The sequence below is a fragment of the Chlamydotis macqueenii genome, chromosome 7 (assembly GCF_036417535.1).
Source record: "Chlamydotis macqueenii isolate bChlMac1 chromosome 7, bChlMac1.mat, whole genome shotgun sequence".
NCBI lineage: Eukaryota > Metazoa > Chordata > Aves > Otidiformes > Otididae > Chlamydotis > Chlamydotis macqueenii.
Window position 1 is genome coordinate 32227992 of NC_141562.1, and position 8076 is coordinate 32236067.

The following is an 8076-nucleotide window of genomic DNA, read 5'->3' on the forward strand; positions in this document are numbered from 1 at the left end:
AGGATGGGCTTTGATTTCTTGGCCAAGTGCTCCATCTTCTCAGGCCAGGCTGTAATATCAGTGAGATCACCGGGCTCAGGTGTCCAGCAGTTGGAGGTGATGGAGCAGAGACCCTTTACTTTTGACCACATCTGATGCAGGCTCTGACTGCTGTTCATATCACCAGTAGCCCTGAGGACTTACTTTGAAAACCACTGGTTCCCAAACTTGACTTGCCTTGCTGGCGGTGCATTCTCATCCCGAATGAGTGTTCAAGGCTCCCCTTTGCCTGCACGCAGAGTCAGTCCAGCGCGTCTACATCACCTTTAAGTAACAGAGCACACTAACCCCAGCAGCAAAACACTACAAAGGTAGTTTTTCCCAGTGGTAGCAGTGGTCCTGATGAGTCTGGCAAAGGCTGAGGTAAACCCCTAAGTCACCAGGGCTGATTCTGCCGGCAGCCCAGGCATCATTTGGCTCTCGCCTCTTGTAACTACTGATAATTCTAGCTTTGGTTATTAGATGTTTTACATTGATCTCAACCAACTCGAACTGTAGTCTGACTGGTAGTAACAGAAAGCAGATAATGGTTGTTTATAACCTGCTGCTAACATATGTTGTGTATTGCTAACGTTGCAAATGACAAGAACAATCAGTGCCACCTCTTTTGCATATACCAGTGTTGCTCAAATCACTCCACGGTTAGTGTGTCCACAGCAGAGTCTCCGCATCCTCTCTCCTGGAGAGGAGACAAGGATGTACACAGACAGTGCAGATCACATCTAATGTGATTAATGCATCTGGGAAGAAAGTACCTGCTCTGCACACACAAACTGACCATACGCCACATCTCTAATGTGTCCAGTCATGAGACTGGGCCGGACTAATGGCCTAGAAGCCCTTATTTGCCACTGGAAGATTTTATCCTTCTGTCACATAATTTCAGAAGGATGCCTAAATAGCCATTTCATTTTATAAGATTTAACTGTTAAATTATCCCAAACCAGGTACAGCTCCGTGAAAACCCAAGGCCTATATGCTGCAATCATCTACAAGTGATGTGTTCACAAACCACCCAACTGGTTTTCAGAAGCCTGAAGCCCACACAGGAACCAGTCCTAAAGCCTTTCACCCTCCAGTTCTTCACAGTTAGTGTTTAGTGCCAGTCCATTAATGGAGCACTGAAATATTACTGAAATCTGGCATCGTTTTCAGACATTTGTATACACCTCTGTCGTGGGGCTATACATACCCTGAAATCAATACTGCAATGCTGGCTTCTACCCTTGCACTCTCGAAACAATGGCTGTAACTTCAGCTGACTTAAAAGAGGCTGGGTTGGACTCCTATTATGAAATACTCCAGTTAAACTGATTAGGCCTAATCAGTGTGGTAATGCCTTTATATATTGCATGCTGCACCGATTGTGACATCCCACTCCCACACTCCTTGGGCCTAAAAAAATTTTGTGCTTCGCAACCCTGCCTCATAACTCTTATTTGGGGTAGCACTTTGAAGAGTTTTCTCTATTCCTCATGACTGTTTTCTTCACAATCTTCAAAAAAATCCAATTGTTTTCGTAACTTCAAAGCCAAAAGTCTTAAAATTGAAATGGTGATGCTCAATGTTTCTGAAGGCATATTGGTCGTGACACTGATTTAGCTGGCCTGTAAAATAAATGGATGCCATCTTGTAGCTTTTCCATTACTTCATTTATAGAAAGATGCTATAAATTAGTTATTCTTCACAATCTACCCTGTATTGGCTGGCCCCTCTCAAATGAGTGTTGAGAGACACTTCCAAAAACAACAGAGGGCTGAGGTAGCAATTCATTAAAACCTGATTTAGTTCCAACAGTGGCCCACAAATTATTAAAATTCTGACAGCATTCTCAAAGTATACTAAAAAATCAAACTGACTGAAGAAACAGCAGTGTTCAAAAGCAAAACAAAGAACCCTTCCTGTTTACAGGCGGCCTTGTGTCACAAGCAAATATGATAAAAGGGTATTCCTTGTGTAAGTCATCCTTTTGTACAGGGAGTGGCAAAGCTGGTGAGAGGCACCAAGCAGAGCTTGGAAACCATCCATGTACTGCTTCTCCTTCCGTCAGCCCCTTCCAGGGGTCCTTCTGAAGAAGAAATCTATAGATCATCATGTGCCTAAGGTGCACAGCTCCAAATTCAAACCTCCTCTCCAGACAAGATCCAAATCAGGGACAAACACAAACCCACAGTGCAGGCTGCAAACGTAGAGGGCACAAACATAAGAGCACCTTGATGTAAACCTCCTGTACTCAACTGAGGTTAAAGGAAATGCGATGTAACAAACCAGTGCTTGCAAAATAACCACAAAACCCACATAAACCAGGCCACCTATCACATCAAAGGCCCGATATGAAACCACTTAATTACTAGGTGTTTCTATATAAGAGCAGCTAACAGCTTAAGTTAACATCATTCTATTGACTTTATCATCTGGTTTTAGAGATGGAGCATTCTGCTCTGACTGTTGAAGTCATTTAATGGTTTGAGAAAAGTAAGATACATGGATATTAAAAACCTGATTAAGATTTAAATGCAGAGAAAATCTGGTGAGACGCTAGACTATGTGTGCCTGTCTCTATCTTTAGTCTTATCTTTCGGAAATAAATACATGAAATTATTTTATCAACATATAGAAAATAATTCAGCCGTCCTGCAAGCCAATGTTATTTGTTTAATATAAAATGTCTTTTTTAATTTCAGAAAGAAGCAGCAACTAAAAAAAAAAATATAGTGCTTCTAAAGGCATAGCATTTCAGTAATTATGCTACCAGATAGGGATTTGTCCCAATTATTTCATGGCTTCCTATTTTACTAATAACCACCAGCTTTAATTAGCACAATCAAAAATTCAAAAATTTAAAATCAAAGGCCTTCAGATAGAGCTTCTGTCCCACCACTTCATGTAATCTTTAAACCGTATAACAAAATTTGTCATGATCAATTACAATTCAGCCACCGCAGCCTTCTACAGGGCTGTGGAAAACAGCTATGATTACAATCTTTATTCCATTTTTTCCCATTAATCTATGAAATCCATTTTATATGGTTTTAAAATGTCTTTTCTTAAAATAATTTCTAACTTTTCAAAAGTACAAACCCAATAATTTTGTGCTGTATAGCTGTTGAGAGAAAGGAAGAAATGGCAATTGGTTAGGAAAAAGTCCAACACTTTACTTACTTCTTTCATTTTTTTGCACTGTAGTTAACTAATTTACGTCTTGAAATTTAGATCAAGACACATAGCGTCCATAAGCCTTAAAATACCTTGCTGGAGGAGATTTAAAATTTTCTATTTATACCATATTCTTTAGTTCTGTATTTTGTCATTTTAAATTCAATGCTGTCCTCAGAAAACACATCAAGCACAAGAATGTTTAATCACAGAAATGATGAAAAGCTACTCACTTGGAATCCTCTTTGACAGAAATTAAGACAAAACTGCAGAAATAAATTTATTTTCTTTATTAAGATACAAATTTCAGATTTTACCTGGTCTAAATCAGTCTAACTCTGTTGAATCCAGTCAGTGACACTGACCTAATGTATCTGTTTCAAATATGTACCCTAGACTCTTTACAATCTGTGAGTAGCTGCTGTAGAGACAAGCATAACCTATTACTAATCAGATGGTTATTAGCAATTGCACATTATTACATGAAAGTAATAAAATATGTGTCTTCAAGCTTCAAAGCTTGAACTCGCTAACACTGTTTGAGTTCTTCTCTTCTCTAATCTGTTCCAGGGAAAGGGATATTTTATCAAACTGAATCTCTGTACAAATACTTTTTTTTCCCCATTTTTTCCAATCTAAAGTTGATGTTGCTGTTAAACAGTAGCATGGCTGAAAGAGGATGCTTATCTCTGCTCTATTACATTGACAGGATATGGATCTCCAGTTTTCTAGGAGCTCTAAATTGACACAAAATTAAATAAATTTGTAGCATGGTAGTGGGATGTTTCAGACCTACCCAGATATGCCAGATATGTCAAGGACAGACCAGGCTAGACATATGGGAATGTTTCATAGAATCACAGAATGGTTTGGGTGGGAAGGGACTTTTAAAGCCCATCCAGTCCAACCCCACTGCAAGAAGCAGGGACATCTCCAACTGGATCAGGTTGCTCAGAGCCCTGTCCAACCTGGCCTGGAATGTTTCCAGGGATGGGGCATCCACCACCTCTCTGGGCAACCTGTACCAGTGTTTTACCACCAAAAAAATTGTTTCCTGCAATATATCCTTGTGAAGTCTAATCATTCCTCATCCATCTTCTCCTGAGCGCCAATAAGCATTGTAGTTAACCACAGAGAGGTAAGCAGTGAATAAAGGATGGCTAATTACACACTCACATCCTTGAAAATACATATTGTTATGAGGACAGCAGAGAGGAGCCAATGCTCTTAAAAAACATCCTCATCCTATTTTAATTTCTGGGACAAAACATAGTCAGGTGCATTACAGATCAAATCTCATGGTATCTCAGGCCCACCTCAAGAAGTACAAGACAAAATGTGGGCTTCCGTAGGAGGTATGAATAAGTCACACAACAGCTGTTAGTTTAAATGGTATTAAAATACAAACCAAGCAGAATTTAACATTTGGTGCTCTCTCTTTAGCTAAGAAGTATTTTATTCTATGAGTGATCCCAGTGGGATTGGCATCAATAAAAGTATTTGAAGCTGGATCATAATGAAGGAACAGTAGATAAAAGGAATACTAATTCCTTCATATCTATTTCAGCAGCCCAGCAGACTGGAAAGAATAGAAAAACACTTGCTGGTGTTTAAGTTTTTTATTAAAAATTTTTATGTCCTTAGGGAGGGCCTTAGGGTGAGCTGGAAAAGGTGACCTTTATATTACTGTTACCATTTATAATAAAAAATTTTCATACACTTCCCAAAACTAAATTATACACCCCACAATGTGCAGAGGTAGGTAGATAGGTAGGTCTCTGCCCAGAAAGTTTACTCTCCAGTTTAAGACATGACAAGTGGGTGCAATTACAATTAAATGACACACACACACACACACAAAAAGCATAAACAGCCCTGCACAATAACTTAATTATGCCTATTATTCCTATATTTTATCATAACATATTATATGCACTCTACCTCATCACATAAGTTCCTCTCTTATAGATGTTGCTATGGAAGGGAGCTTTTAGGAGAGACTACACAAAGCTATATTTGAGCTGCAGAAAGAACCTTCTTCCACCTTTGAACACTTATTCCTGCAAGAAAACACACATTCAGTGGCAAAACTTCAGGACAGAAGGAATTTTCCTTACTAGTTTTGGTAATGGAGAGCAAAAGGCTAACCTATATCTACTCCAGCCGAATGGAATAAGCTCCTCTGGTGGGAAAAAAAAAACAGAAGTCAGCCTGGAAAAGAGATGAGGGTGTGAATGTGGTCTATAAAATGAAGAGGATCATGGAGAAGGCAAATACAAAACGACTTGTTCATTTTCTTCCACACTAGTAACAGGGGGCATGAAATGAAGCTGGCAGTGGCACACCTCAAAACAAACAAAAGGAGATAATTCTCACAGTTACGTAATTACGATGTGCCACTGCTTGATACAGAATGCTGTGTGTGCTAAAAGTGTGCATGAGTTCAGAGACAGCTTGGACAAGTTCATGGAAGAGAAATTCTCAAGAATCTCCAGAAATGGAGAGTCAGCACTTTGTAACTTGTCACTTCCTATACTGGTCCCAAATAATACCGACGTAGTCAACCCCATTAAAGTGAGAAGTTTTCTAGAAGCTGACACAAAAGTGCTGACATCTAACAATGTTACTGAGCTATGAGGTTTCCTGGTATTAGTAACCTAGCATGGAAAATCCATTTCATGCTTGTCTGCTGGGGTAAATCCTCTGATTAATTCATTACCAGTATGAAGATGGCTTGCTCTCCCAGTAACCTTGTCTTGAACACTGGAGGAGAGCTGTGATGTCTCACTGACTGCTGAAAGGCAACATGAACACCACTAAATAAACTCTTCGTGTGTTCTGACAAAAGCCTAGAGAAGTTCAGCTCTGATTAATGCTCAATACTAGCTGGAATGATGATTTTTAAGAGTTGCATAGTACACATTTACATCTAGGATATGAGACAATGATGCTCTCATCCTAGGTAAATTCAAGAGCCCTTAAATATTTTGTCATTCTAATTTAAACTTGGCAACATTACTGAATCTTTTAAGTGATCTGCAGTCTTCACCACCAGACTGCTATCGAAGTCCACGTTGTAACAGAGGGTTGAGGTATGGTTTGGGACTGGAATACCAGGTTCCAGAAAGGCTTCTTAATGTAATGGTTAATTCTGATTTCTTGAGCTATCCAGATACCATATACACCAAAATACTCTCTATAGGAAAAAATCTATGAACTCAAATTAATGAGAATAATTTATTGAATCAACCGGGTTAATTTAAAAGTTTGGTGGCCTGCTTCTGCAGTAAACTCTCCTTCTGAAGTGGGAAGAATGAAGTAAGGTTTTGGTCCAATGGTATATATAATAGAATTAAATCAGAAGCAGGTAATGTAAATTAGATACTAATTTTATGTAGAGCCTTTGAATGCCAGTGAAACAGCCTTTCTGAGTTTGTCTATAAATGCTTAGATGTATAAAAACCAAGCATGCACTCCTTTTGAATGTGATAGTACATCACAGATCTGAGCACCTGATCACCAGATCCGAGTACACTGTACCCTGCAGTCTCACAGCTTTGAGCACCTGTAACTAGAGCTGAACCCAGTTTTAGTCAGGATGACCTAGGATAACTTCAAAGCAGATTTTTTTGGAGTGTTTCTTTTAACAACTTCTTCCAAACACCTGGTCAGGATTTTCATTTACTGAATTCTATTAGTGACTGGTTAACTCATCAATTTGCACCCTATCAATAGTCTTTAATTAGGTGAGCAGAAGGTAACTCAAATGAATTTCAATAAGAATAATTCAACACTTTACTGGACTAACTTAGTCCTGAAGAAATGAAAAAAAAACCAAACTCCCTGAGTTACATACTAATCTTCCTTCATAATTGTCTGCTGGGGTTACCAAAGCACAGAGATGCTTCTATAACCTGTAAATGAAGTAATTAACCTTTCAAGGCTACATAAGAAAAAAAAAAAAAAAAGCCTAGAAATGTTTTTGTACCAGCACTCTTAAGACTCTCTTTAACCCAGTTCATATTCGTGTGTGCTAGATGTGAGATAAGCCATCAGTCATTGTAAAGGATCATACAAAGGGAGCCTCCCTTTTCTGTACACCCCTGGCTTAGGAGGTGCCGGTAGTCACCCAATGTACTTAAAGGGTTTAACATTAAAATGTTGAGATACAAGTTTCTCATTTGTGTCTATATACAGGAACAAAAATTTCTAGGAAAGCTTGATCAGAATTGTTAACATAATAGTATGACAACAATGCAGTACTATGTGAAAAGACATCATTATCAAAACATTAAAAACTAAAATTACTGCAACTAATACAATTTAAATATGAAGATTCATGGTGATTAGATGTGGTGACAACCTGCCCAAGGAACTCTTCTCCTCTGTTTTAAAGCATTTCTGTCATCTTTTTAAATAAAAGTCAGATAATTCATCCACTAAAAAAATCCAGACAAGAGAAATACAAGATGAACAAATAACAGATGACAGACTGAGCAATGTAATAGTTTAACAGTTTTTCATCCTTCTCTTTTTTTCCTACTTTTTCTCAGGTAACAGCTTAAACCTTGTGAACATATGTGCTAGCTGATCCCACACCACCTTGTTTGTGTCTTGGTGTTGTAATGGTAGACTTAATTATCAAATACAAATTTGAAAATTTTCCTTAAGACTGTAAATACTTAAGGCAGGGATCAGCACCAGGAAGGATGGTTTTGCTATTAAAACTGTATAGTAGGACCTAAAAGGTTGGGACTCTGCTACAGCCTGGTGATGGAGTGCTAAATCACTTGAATCCCAACTCAGCATCACTCTGAGACGAGCAGCCCAGCTGATGCCAAGCACCTTGTTCCTGAAAGGCTGCATGTTTGTTCCATATTT